The sequence below is a fragment of the Acinonyx jubatus genome, chromosome B4, assembly GCF_027475565.1.
Source record: "Acinonyx jubatus isolate Ajub_Pintada_27869175 chromosome B4, VMU_Ajub_asm_v1.0, whole genome shotgun sequence".
NCBI lineage: Eukaryota > Metazoa > Chordata > Mammalia > Carnivora > Felidae > Acinonyx > Acinonyx jubatus.
In genome coordinates this window covers 126,113,131-126,125,598 of record NC_069387.1, presented here as the reverse complement: position 1 = coordinate 126,125,598, position 12,468 = coordinate 126,113,131, and the positions used below count along the sequence as shown (strand labels likewise).

The 12,468-nt window shown below is 52.2% G+C and overlaps 1 protein-coding gene across 2 annotated transcripts in view; it reads left to right on the top strand.

The window, feature by feature from the left end:
• The first annotated feature begins 210 nt into the window (after window positions 1-210).
• LARGE1 (LARGE xylosyl- and glucuronyltransferase 1) overlaps window positions 211-12,468 on the top strand; it is a 538,054-nt gene continuing 525,796 nt past the window's right edge. Inside the window, exon 1 of one of the 2 annotated variants that reach the window (XM_053226710.1) lies at window positions 211-357. The gene's annotated coding sequence lies outside the window, so the exon portion shown is untranslated. Of the gene's footprint in view, window positions 358-2,517; window positions 2,941-12,468 lie in introns of those variants that run through there. The other variant, XM_027070898.2, reaches the window with a different exon arrangement.

Genomic DNA, 12,468 nt, shown 5'->3' with positions numbered 1-12,468 from the left:
GCGCGTTCTAGAACAGAGCTGCACGTCAGAGGAAGAAGGAAGCAGCATTCGAGCTAAAAGGATTGACATTAAACTTTGACACTTTAATGGTCTCTAGGATATTAGACAATATTTTATCATCTAATGTTCTTCTCTGACACGGTAGTGACATCAAAACCAGATAACGATCTCCTATCCCTGCAAACGTGCAGGGTGAGACTCATCCCCGCGGAGATAAGCCAGCAGGACCCCGGCTTCGCAGTTAACTTATCCAGAAGCTCCAGTGCAAACGTGTTTTACTTCTTCGCCGGGGACGCCGCTGTGTAACCGCTACCGTCTTTTTGCATTCTCCTTTGCTGGGTCTGCCGCTGAGATTAGGTAAACAGCGCTCCAGAGCTGCGGGAGAGCCGGTGGCGGTGCACGAGGGGTGGGGTGGGGAGCACCGAGGCCGCGGGTCTTTGCCTAAAGAGGCTGGAGGAAAGGGAGGGGATGGCGGAAGGGTCCCGGATGGGTCGAGCTGAAGGCCAAGAGCGGGGTTACTTGGCGGGAGCCAGGTCCGAAGCCGAGCGAGGGGCCGGACTTCAAAACCCTGGGGCCCTCAGCCTGACCTCTGGGGAGTGTGGTCAGTACCGCAGCCCGAGCTCGGCATCCTTCTCTTATGCACCCTCCCACCCCACGCCTTGCACTTTATCTCTGTTTTTGCATCCTTCCCCTGCCCCTTCCTGGAGTACTGTGGGCTTCCTGCTGCCTCATCTGCACCCATGGGACGAGAGAGAGGCGAGCGGAGGCGAGGCTGGGACCCGGGGCTCGCCGGGCTGGGGAGGGGTGGGGATCCGGGGCTGGGGGGGGGGGTGGGGTGGGGAAGGGGACCCCAGAAGCCCTGGGACCGAGCTGAGGAAAAACCCGGGAGCTGGATCGCGCGCCGGAGCTCGGGTCTCCCAGTCAGAGTTGCCCATCCCTCTGCGTTCTCCTCCTCTCCGGGCCTGTTTCCCCCTCCTTTGGGTTTTCTCTCCAGGCCTCCTCCTCCCATTCACTCTCACACCACTGGCCCCTTTGGCCTGCCGGTTTCACCCACTCCTTCCGTAGCTTCAGAGGACTCTCGGCGCCCCACTCGCGGCTTTAGGACTGGGAGGCTTTGGAAGTCCATTCAGTGGGATGTCGCGCGCGGGGCTCTTTTGCCAGGACGGAGAGCAAGAATGAAATTGGAACGGGGAGGGGCATGTCGTGCGTGCAAGGGTGTGTGTGTTGGGGGTGGGGGCAAAGAAATGCAGTTTTCCCGAAAGAACTGGGAGCTTGGGACCGGATTCTTAGATACAGAGCTCCAAATAATGTGTTCGAGCGCTTCATCGTGGCTCCTCGCAGCCGCAGGCTGCCCCATACCCTGCCCACGTCGGAGAGAAGCGGCGACCCGAGTAGAAGTGGAGGCGGGGAAACTTCCTACTTCCCACGACGGCGGTTTTGTCCAAGGGGGAGTGGGCAGGCTGTACAGCCCTGTGAGCCTGCCGGCGTCACGACAGCGGCAGCTGCGGACCCGTCCCTCTTCCCTTCCCCCTCTTTCCGCGAGGCTGGCCAAGCCCGAGGCGGCCGGGGGCGGTCGGGGTGGGGGGAGAAGGGCGGGGAGCTCCCAGCTAGCACCCTTTCATCCCAACCCGGGCCGAGATTCCGGCTCCGGGTGTTGCTTCCGCCCGCGTGCGAGTGAGCTGGAGAAGTAGAAGGGAGGAGCCTCGCGGGAGGGGGCGGAGCCCAGGCCGGGGCGGCCTCGCGGGCCTTGCGGCTGCGGCTCCTGCTATTGGCCAGTCGCGCCGTCACGGGGTGGAGGCGGGCGCCCAGGCGCGCGCTGGCCCCGCCCCCCGCCGGGAGCCCGGCCCGGGCTCGCGGTCCCCCCCAGCTGCACAGACATGACACAGACACACAGTCACTGCAGCTGCTGAGCGAGCCCGGAGCTCTGGGCACGCGGCGGCGGGGCCAGCCCGGAGCCCGGACCCCAGCGCCCGCCCGCGCCCCCCCTCCCCCCGCGGGCCTCCGCGCGGCGGCCCCCGCCTGGCCGGGCGCGGGAGGCGGGGATCGCGCGCCGGCTCCGGCCAGCGGCGCCCGGCTGCCGGCGGCGGCTGCAGCGGCAGCCCAGCTCCGAGCGCCCGGCGCTCGGGGAAGCCGGAGCGTCTCGAAGGCGGCGGCGGCGGCCGAGGCCGGCGAGCGCTCCCGGCGGCAGCGGGGCCGCCCGCCCCGGCTCCCCGCACCCACCGCGCTGCGCAGCGCCTCCGCTCCGGTGACCTTCCCGGGGCGCCTCCCCCGGCCCCGCGCCCCCGGCCCCGCGCCCCAGGCCGGGGCGAGGCCCTATCCAGCGCCTCCTAACCGCGGAGCCGCGGGAGGGCGGGCGGCGCAGGCCCGGGGGGAGGGGGCGCCGCGGCCGGCTGCAGCCTCCGTGCCGCCGCGCTCGGCGTCCGGCCCGGCCAGACTGCCGCTGCCCCGCCGCCGCGCGGAGCCCGGGCGCCCGAAGCTGGGGGCGCGGCCGCGCTCGCCTCGCGGGGCCGGGAGCGGGCAGGCCCTGCCCTGAGGGGGCGAAGCCGCGGGGAGCGCGGGAGGTGGAGCCGGCCCCGGCGGCCGCCCCGCGTCTCTCCCCAGCGCCCCCTTCCCAGACCCGGCCCGAGGCGGACGCAGGCCCCTGCCCGTGCGGGGCGCCCCCGGCTCTGAAGAGTCCCTAGGGCGGGGAGCAGCTCCAGGCAGCGGCGCCGGAGGGAGAGGAAGAAGGGACTGTGCCCAGCCTGGGCGGCCCGGACCCTCCCCGCAGCTTTTGGAGCCGGGGGCCGCCCCGAAGTCTGCGCTTGGCACCGCCGCTTGAGCTAGGGCAGCGCCTGCTGGGACCCGGACCCGGACCCTCTGCGTCTTGTAGGCGGCGGCGGCGCCGCCGCGCCACCCAGCTCTTCCGCGGTCCCCCTGTGTTTGGCGGCAGTCACGGCCAAGGTAAGAGCCCGGGGGTGCTTGAGAGCCGCCCCGGGGACGCCCTGGTGAGCGGCGCCGGACAAGTTCTCCGAACCTGTAGCTGGTACCCCCTGTGAGGGCACACCCTCAGCTGTCTGGGCCAGGAACCCTGGACAAGCTGGAAGGAAGTACAAGTCCCCAAGTGTCTGATGTCCCCAGGACCCTTCTCAGGGACTGTCTTGCTCCTAGGCACGTAGGCTGCTTAACGGGGAGCAAGCAAGGAGGAGTTTCCTGTTCAGCACCGGGAGGTGGTGTGCCCGCGCCCCCCCCCCCCCAAACCCCCCGCAGCTTGTTAGCTTTGGGCACCTGTGCTTTGGGGAACCTGCTGTGTTTTTAGCTGCCCCTCTTCGGTGATCCTCACCTGCCTTTCCTGGTGTGATGCTGTGAAGAACTTTTCTTTGCTCCTTGTTGTAGAGAGTCGTGGCGATTTAGGGTGAGCCGCCACAGCTTTCCAGTCCCTCTATAGGACAGAGTGGTTGGGTGGCGGGGACATCTGTAGAGAGGAAACCTAACCAGAGTGCCAGTCCTGTTTCCACAAACCTGCTCGTGGGGAGTGATCAGTATATAGCGATCCAAGTATTCTTGTGAATATCTCTGTTGCTGAAGGCTAGAATGGCCGACTCCAAGGTTTGTGCTTCCTTATTTTGTTTATTGCTGTATTACTTTCTTCAAAGTTTTCCTTTTAAGGAACCTCAGTCCTATAAGCCTGTCCTTGCCTGTTTGAAATTTATTAAGCCTATGAGATTTCCCTGGAACAATCTGATTTTAAATGGGTCACTTAGGAAGGAACAGATTGTCTCTCCTACATTGACTCCATCCCCCCGGTGACCCTGTTTAATGGGGATGGATTTTTTCCGTCCCTGAGCTGATGTACCTCGGTTGAGCAGGTTTCTGTTGAATCCCGAATCCGTGAATTTTGTCACTCAGTCCATTAAAATGATCTCCTGAGGGAGCAAAATAGCAGCTTACATTTTCCGTGAATGTCACAGGAAGTTTTACAGGGTCTTATGTAAGTTGCCCTAGAGAGCACTCAGGCTCCTGCTTCCTTCTTGGGGGATGAGGTGGGGTTGCTGCTAGTGGGTCCGGCACCTCCCCTAAAGTCACCTCCCCTAAATGCAGATCGGTCCCTCTCAGACACAGGTGGAAACCCAGAGTGCTTATTCACTCCGTGGAGGTAGTCACCTCGGGCTAATTTTTCTCACCTCTCCTGTCTTCCCTCCCCAGGAATCAGCTTTGGTAGACTTAAGACAGGGGAAGGTTCTAAATAAGGAAAGGAATAAGTGGTGTTTTCTTTTCTCATCTCTCACAAATGGGTGACACGAACGAATTGCTCGCGGGCATGAGTCCTCACTGGGGATCAAAACAAAACAAAACAAAACCTGGCTTTAAGGTTTCACACATTTTAGTGAACCTTTCTATTTGAAGAGTGTTTTCCTTCAGTGAAAATTGTTTGAAGAGAACACACGTTTATCGAGCCAGGCCCTGTTACTTCCATACCAGGAAGAAAATTAATTGGAACAGAGAGGCAAAAGTCCTGAAGATCTACATGTTAATGGGTTTTCAAGGGTGGTGAGGAAAGGAAACAAATTCCCCTAACAGGATAGAGAGAAGGGATCATCTTTCCCTTCATCTTTCAGGGAGAAGATGGGATCACTCTGGAGTGGGCCCTTTTCCTTCAGGTAGTGAAATGTGCTAGCTGGTGGGTTAACTTTTGGCTGTAAGAAAACACAGATCGCATTGACTTTGGAAGCAGAACTAGAAGGGCCTTGGAAATGAAGTGAAAAGTTTTCCCGGCTCCTCATAGGTCCCAGAGGACCTCCATCTCATTGGGATGATATGAAGGTTTCCTTAGGTTCTTGGGTTCCTGAGCTGTGGTTTACTGTGGATGCTGATTGCAGGAGTATCTCCATTTTTCAGCCATCTACAGTGGCAGGACACGAGGGGACTAGTTTTCTATTCCACCACCAATGAAGAAAACATAAGGACCCATGTTACAAAAGGCTATGGTGTATCTTTAGGGCTCAGGAACTTGACTTTTTGGTACCTGATGTATGCTTGCATGAATGAGTGTATTCCAAATGCTTAAATGATGGGCCTGATCACATCTAAAGTGTCATTTAGGCAACTCAGAACCGGTTGACTGCAAAGTACTATGCAAGACTGAAAAAAACTCAAGTTACAGTCTCTAAGTTTACAGGGGCTATACATTTCGGGCAGACAGAATCTCTTGCAGATTCCATCCTTTGGGCAGCAGACCATGCTGACTTTGTGTTCCCTGAGAGGTTGTAATCCCCTTTTTGGTTTTGGACTGCACCGAACACCCACAGTCTTCTGAGTGGAGTCCAGCATCAACTCCCTCAAACTTAAAATTTCTCACTTGTCACCCCTTAAAAGTACACACCTTGTATTTATACACATAGAACATTTGACAGTGTGGTTTCATCTCAGATGCTCTCTGCACTTTTAACAGCATTAAGTCATTAGTGTCTAGGTTTCTTCCAGCAGAATTGCAAGATAATTCTATTTCACTGAAGAACAAAGCCCCATTGCCCAGGCTTACCTTACACACAGTGGCCAAACCTTATCAAAGCTGACTTCCAGAGGTGAACAGACAGAAAAAGGTGAGAAGCAGAGTCCAAGAAGAGATTACCCATTTCAGAACACTGGCACCAAAAAAGGCAAATGTCACCAAGATTTAGGTCTCAATGGATTCTAAAAGCCCCAACTCAGCATATGGAATTAGATTTAGTGTCTGGAACCTGTGAACCTGTATGAGTTATTACACTTTCCTGAACCCTGGGGTCTGGCAGACCACATTTGTGATCTTTTACCCATATGCGTAGTGCATATTTAGGTAGTTTGAGGGGAGCTATTGTTGTGGTCTAAGGAAAATGGTCAGCATAAAGCTTTATTTCTGTTATTAAAGCTTTATAGATTGATTCTCATAGGCACCGTATAGCCAGGAGGTAGGAGATTGGAGCAGGAAAACACTGTTAAATTTGCCATTGAGCATCAACTAGTGAAAACTGGTCCTGCAAAAGATATATACTGTGGACCTACAGTGTGTGCGAAGTCTTGTGAATTTTAGGGACACCAGGTGGCAGAGGGAGAGTAAGAAGTTGAGGCAGAATACTGGTCTTCCTTAGGGTCTGTGAATAATGTGAAGGCATCTTTGCAGCCAGAGTTCTCAGAGAGTAGGGAGCATGCAAGGTCAGGGGTGTGTGTCCCAGGGCACTGGGAGCTCTGGGCACCCAGTCATTGACACACTTGAGCAATATAGCCCCCCTCACAGGATCCACTAGTGTTGTTGAGGCTTTGCTGCTCTACTCTAGAGGATTTGGCATTGAGAGGGACTCGGGTGCTGAGTTCCTCTTTGACCACATTGATGTTTGGAGCTCAGTAGGAAGCAGCTGGTAAAGTTACAGCATAATGCAATCTATTTTCTTTTATTTTCTTTTATATATTTTTAAATGTTTATATTTGAGAGAGAGAACGGGAAAGCCTTGGTGTTAGAAGGGAGAGAATTTCATAGGATTCCATGCTGGGGACTAGCTTCATGCTCCTTGTATTCAAATGGCAACAAGAAAGGTTTCTGGATAAGATCCTCGAGTGCTAGTTAATTATGCCACAGTGTTAATAGAAACAGGAACTCTCTTTTTTGTCCTTTATCCTTCTACATATAGCACTTTGTTCTTTAAAAAAACTATTAGCAATGCAAATAAAGAAAGGGTCCCTTATCAACCATAAGTCCGCCCTCTTGTGTACAAGAATTCCATCTGGGGCTTTCATTATGTGATTATGCAGCAGTGGGAGAAATGACAATGTTGCTTGACAAATGATATAGTATGGGGGAAAAAAAAATCCTTCTCTATGACAACAAATTCCATTTTGTCAGAGTTGCTTCTGGGTAGAGTTATGGCCGTGTTTAGCACTTGAACAAGGTTCTTGTATTTGAATCCTCTCAGTTGTGGTCTGAACTTTCTTTGCTGTTGGAAAGAGAAGAATGTAATAATGAGGATGAGTGTGTGTGTGTGCATGTGTGAAATGTACTTGTGTGTGTGTGTGTGTGTGTGTTGTGGCATGAGGAAACTGTATAGTGAAGAAAAACCACAGTATAGCTGCTGGAGGATGTTAGGGAGGAAGGAAAATCACAGTGGCAGCAGTGAGCCCCAGTGCAAAATATATTTAGTGTTTTCAGAAATAGGAGCCAGACAGTGGAGGTAAAAGAAGCTTCTGTGTGCGTTTGCTTGTATCATCTTTACCTGTGTTGAGTGAGAGGCAGGGTGGTTTAAGTAAAATCAGAAAATCTGGGTCTAGCCTTGCATCATCTGTTGCTGACTTGCTGTGTGACATTAGAATACTTCTTGACCTCTCTGGGCTTCAGGCCTTGTCTCTCTATACATGAGTTGTTTATCTTGCTACTGGGAATTTAGAGCCCAGAAAGGGAATGGGATTACCTAAGTTAGTTAGTGGCAAAGTTCGGACTTCTTAAGATTTCTGACTCTGAAATGGGAAGAGGCCTGGCCAGTTCAAAGGTGTACTTTACCTGGAAATATAAAACACCACAAGGATGGAACACTGAATAAAAGAATCACAAAGTCTTCGCTGTGTTGCTTGTAGATTCTCTGATCTCTCTCTGATGTATTGGGCCATTCACACATAAGCAGCTAGGCTTGCCTGCTAACTTATTATGTAATATGGAAGCCAGTTGATTTTGATGTTACCTATTCTTTGAGAACGACTTGAGAATTAAGTACCTTGTGATAAAAAGCAATGCTGAAAATTTTGATTGTTTCCACCTTAAGTAGATAAAAGCTGAGTTGACCCTTAGGGATTTTGCAAAGCCTGGACTCTAATGTGGAAAGGGGAACCCTTTCATATGGCTGGGGCGGGGGCGGGTTACCTTGTAGTCAAGCTGTGGGGCAAGTGTGGGGGGAGGGATGTTTGGAAGAAAAATAGATGCAGAAAAGCACTTGGGTAGATGAACAAGTCTGGAAAAATAAAAACCAAGTTAATTTTATGCTTCCAAATTTGTGTTCTAGAAAGAAGGCTCTTCCCCCACCAGACATTGATCTCCTGGATGTAGAGGGTGGTGCTTACTGGAAAGAGGAGATTCGAAGTGAGTGCAGTGTAAATATAAGGTTTTGGGGTTTTTTTTTTCATTATTATTTCAGTTTTGAAGCTAACTATAGGAATGCCCTATTTTAGGAGAATTTGCCTTGTGAAATCTGATTTTATTTAATTTTATTTATTTGAAGTTTATTTATTTTTGAGAGAGGGAGAGATACACACAGAGTGTGAGAAGGGGAGGGGCAGAGAGAGAGAGGGGGAGACACAGAATTTGAAGCAGGCTTCAGGCTCTGAGCTGTCAGCACAGAGCCTGATGCAGGGCTCGAACCTTCAAACCATGAGATCATGGAAGCCGGACGCTTAACCGACTGAACCACCCAGGCGCCCCTGGAATCTGATTTTAAAGGTGAACACGTTAAGATAAGTAATTGGGGCACACCAGATTTTTATTATACAAAAGGGATTCATAAAAGACTCTTTTTAAGGGCTAGTTCCTTTATTGTGTTTCAAATTATTTGATTACGACAATCATGATGGATGCTTTTGGGAACCTCTGTTCCATAAAACCATGGATTTTTTTTACTATAAACTTCTCAAATGTTTTAACAAATAACTCCCTATGTTCACCTGCCAAGGATCCTAATAAGGATCTGTTTTACTGAGAGAAGTACAGTAGTTATATTAACTTTCATAACCACTAACTAGCACCTAGTGTTCCCTCACTTACCTAGTTACTTGGGGCAGATTTACTTGTTTAACTGCTCATCTTCCTGGAGATGGCAGTCCTAACTACCCACCTGCCTGAGTCTCTTCACTGCCCCCACTGAGCTTCTACCTCTGAGAATATATCAAAAACAGAAGCGGTTTAAAGAGGAAATTAGGTAAGAGTTTCCAGGATTGTGAGTTTTCCTAATTGCGGAGACATGGAATGAATTTTGTTCTCAGTCTACAGGAGAGGAGATAAATGTAGGAGATGTTCAGAATCATGCTTGCCTGCTAGCTTGTCCTTTGCCGCATCTGAAATGTCTAGGGCTTTTAGTTTTGTTTTTTTGTTCCTTTATCTCTCATGAAAGTTCCCAGAAAAGAATTTGTTCTAGGAATGAAATAAAATAAAATGTGAAGCACTTACGGCTCCAGAGGTAATTTGGGGGCAACCTGGAGTTGTAGGCTGGGGCCAGAATGGAAAGTCCCGTGTCACCGGTAATTTTGGCCTCTCTTGTCACCTTATGGGGCTGCGCCTTGGACAGGCAGCAGGCGAAGATGGAGACAGAGCTCTGACTTACTGGGAGAGGTTTGCTCTTTGCACAGTCCTTTTTCAAAGTGCCAAGGCCAGTCGGGAAGAAAGGCCAGTTGCTGATCTTTCCACAGAAGCAGTAGAATTTAGGGGGTTTACAGCAGCACATGGGCATGTGGGGATTTCTTTCTTCCTCCTTTTTTTTTTTTTTTTTTTTTTTAATTTAAATTCAGCAGGGAGTCATGGGCTCTCCAGTGTTGTTCTGTGGCTAGGGATTGCCTTGGATACGTTGGACCACATACTTATTATTGAGTAAGGTTAACATTTCTGTGGCTACTGGGAAACACCCCCTCCCCTGCTTTGTTTCCAGAATGGTTGCATAGATCTTGAATATGCCAGCCTGTGTGTGTACCAGCCTCCTTGACTGATGTCAGCTCTCATCTGGGAATGGCATTTCCTGGTTGCTTCAGGAGCCAAGGGAGGCACAGGCCGAGGGACGGAGCAGGATGGGGCTTTTCCTTGCCTGCACGCTTGGTGCCTGGTGCTTAGTAGGTCTGCACCAGGTAAGCAGTGTGTTCTCCCAGAACGGTTTGTTTGATGAATGCACAAATGGTCGTGTTTTCAGTGCTGGGGTGGGGGTGATGGGGGAGGGAGAGTGAGTAAACACCAGCAGACATACAGACTCGAGGCCTCTCCAGGAAGATGTTATTTTAAAAATGTGAAGGACATTTCAGGTCAGCAAAATGAATTCTCTTAGGGGTCATTGTTGTGGTTCAAACACTGATGGCTTTGTAACAAGGCAAGGGAAGTACAGTACCGAAATGTGTGGCGGATTTCCTTTGCTCTGAATTTGTGAGGATTTTGACTTTCTGGCACCAGACGAAGGGGCGTGCCCTAAAGCCTGTCAAATGTACACGCCAGGTGGCCTGGAAGATGCCTGGAAAAGCGGGATTGTTGCTGATGCTGTTCCCAGCAGTGGTGAGGGTGATTATGAAGTGACCCGAGTGGAGCCGGGTGGGGGTGGGGGTGGCTCCCTCTTAGGAGGGGGAAGAGGGGGGGCTTGGAAAAGCTTAGGAAGGCTGGAGCCTGCTCTCTTCCTGTAGGGAGACCTCTCCACTGCCATCTTGTTGTCTGGTCTCCTTTCGCTGTTTACATGGATCACTGGCACGTGGGCTCTTCCATGTCGGGGAAGTTCTCTGCATCAGGGGCAGAGCTGCGGTGTGGAGATGCCACCAGGGCTGGAGGAGACCTTGAGCCCCCCAGACCAACACCTTCCTTTCACAGCTGTGGTTCCTAAGGCCGGAGGTAAGGAGGATTATCCGGAGGGGAGGTAGGACCAGCACCCAGCTTCCTGACCACCCCGTGTAGCCTGTGGCTCTGCCTTTTCACACCCGTGACTTCTGGGTGTCTGTCCCTAGCCCCCTTCCCTTCCCGTCATCGCTCTATGTCAGCTTGTTCCACACCCAAAACTACGTTCCCCGAGTGCCTCCTTTGTGGCAGGCACTCTTCCAGTGGGTCATTTTGTGTCGTTTTGGCTTCCCGCACCCTTGGTGGTGGGCACGGCACTCTTGCTCTCCCCAGCTACTGGGCGTGGAAGCTGAGGCTTGCGCAGGTCACACAGCCATGAAGCCTGGGGCTGGGACTCGACCCTGGGCTGTTGAGACTCGGTCTACTGCCTCAATACTGACCTTGCCTGGCTTCCCTGCCTGTCTACACTCGCTGTGTGCCCTACGACCCTGTAGGTCTTCTCCAGTCCTAGCCTATTGGCTGTTGCCCAGAAACGCCTCTTGTTTTCTTGCTTGGGCCTGTTAGTTACTGCTGCTCCCTTTGCTGGATCAGACTCTTCCGTCCTCCCTCCTTTGGTCAGAATCTCTCCTGCCTAGTGGCCCCGTGCACTCTGTGTGTCTTTGATGGCATTTCCTTCATTCATTCCACATCCACTAAGCCAACACTCTTCAGCCAACGTTCAGTATAAACTCCCATGATGTACAGGCCTCAGCTTGACATCTGCAACACGGGGGTGAGATCACCCGCCATCACCCGGGAGCCTTGGCGAGGGAGGTATATGCTAACAAGGGCATGCATGAAGGGCAGTGGGCACCATGTGTTGGCAGTGTTGTGCTTGGGGGGTCGAAGAAGAGAGTATTCAGTCTGGCTCTTAGTGACTAGGAGACAGAAGAACAGAGTGGAAGAGGCATTGCCCCAGACCTGGGAGACTGTGGCATGTTCTCATATGGTCTTCTGCGTGGCATCTTGTCAGTGTCTCTACCCTTTTCTTACTTCCTCACTGTGGCTGGGTTAGCCCATCTGTGTTCCTAGCACTTAGGAATCCTAAAGTAATCAATCATTTATGAAATCAAATTGAAAGCCCTCTGTCCTTGCCCTCAAGAAAGATACTTGGAGAGATTTAAAGAACGTGTGGTGAGGCACCTGCATGGCTCAGTCAGTGGAGCATTGACTTCAGCCCAGGTCATGATCTTGTGGTCCGGGAGTTCGAGCCCCGCATCGGGCTCTGTGCTGACAGCTCGGAGCCTGGAACCTGCTTCAGATTCCCCGTCTCCCTCTCTCTCCTCCTGCCACTACCCATCCCCTTGACCCTCGTGCTCTGTCTCTCTGTCTCTCAAAAATTAATAAACGTTAAAAAAAATTAAAGAATGTGTGGTAAGTTAAACAACAAGAGAAGATTCAAATCAACGGTTCAGAGCAAGAATAGAAACCATGTGGCAGTGCAGTTAATGGTTGTAGATTATTGGAGCCGGATGGGAAACAGGAGGTGGGAGTTCACTTTAGCTGCTCAAACTCAGTGGAGGTAGGATTTGAGTTGGGTCTTTGGACTCAGGATAGTTAAAATCTGAACAGAAGAATTATAGGGAGGTCAAGGGGCCCACGTTAGGCGGACAAGTAAGTATTTCTGGGTTACAGGATTTCTTGGGTTTCTTTTAGCAGGGAGTTGGAGGTGAACTTGGCAAGCAAGGTTGGGGCTGTGGGCTTTTGGAAGGCAGGGTGACTTTGATCAGAAGGATGGTGTATTAAAGGCTGTGTTTTAGGGGCGCCTGGGAGGCTCAGTCGGTTGGGTGTCCGACTTCAGCTCCGGTCATGATCTCGCGGTTCGTGAGTTTGAGCCCCGCGTCGGGCTCTGTGCTGACAGCTCGGAGCCTGGAGCCTGCTTCGGATTCTGTGTCTCCATCTCTCTCTCTGCCCTTCCC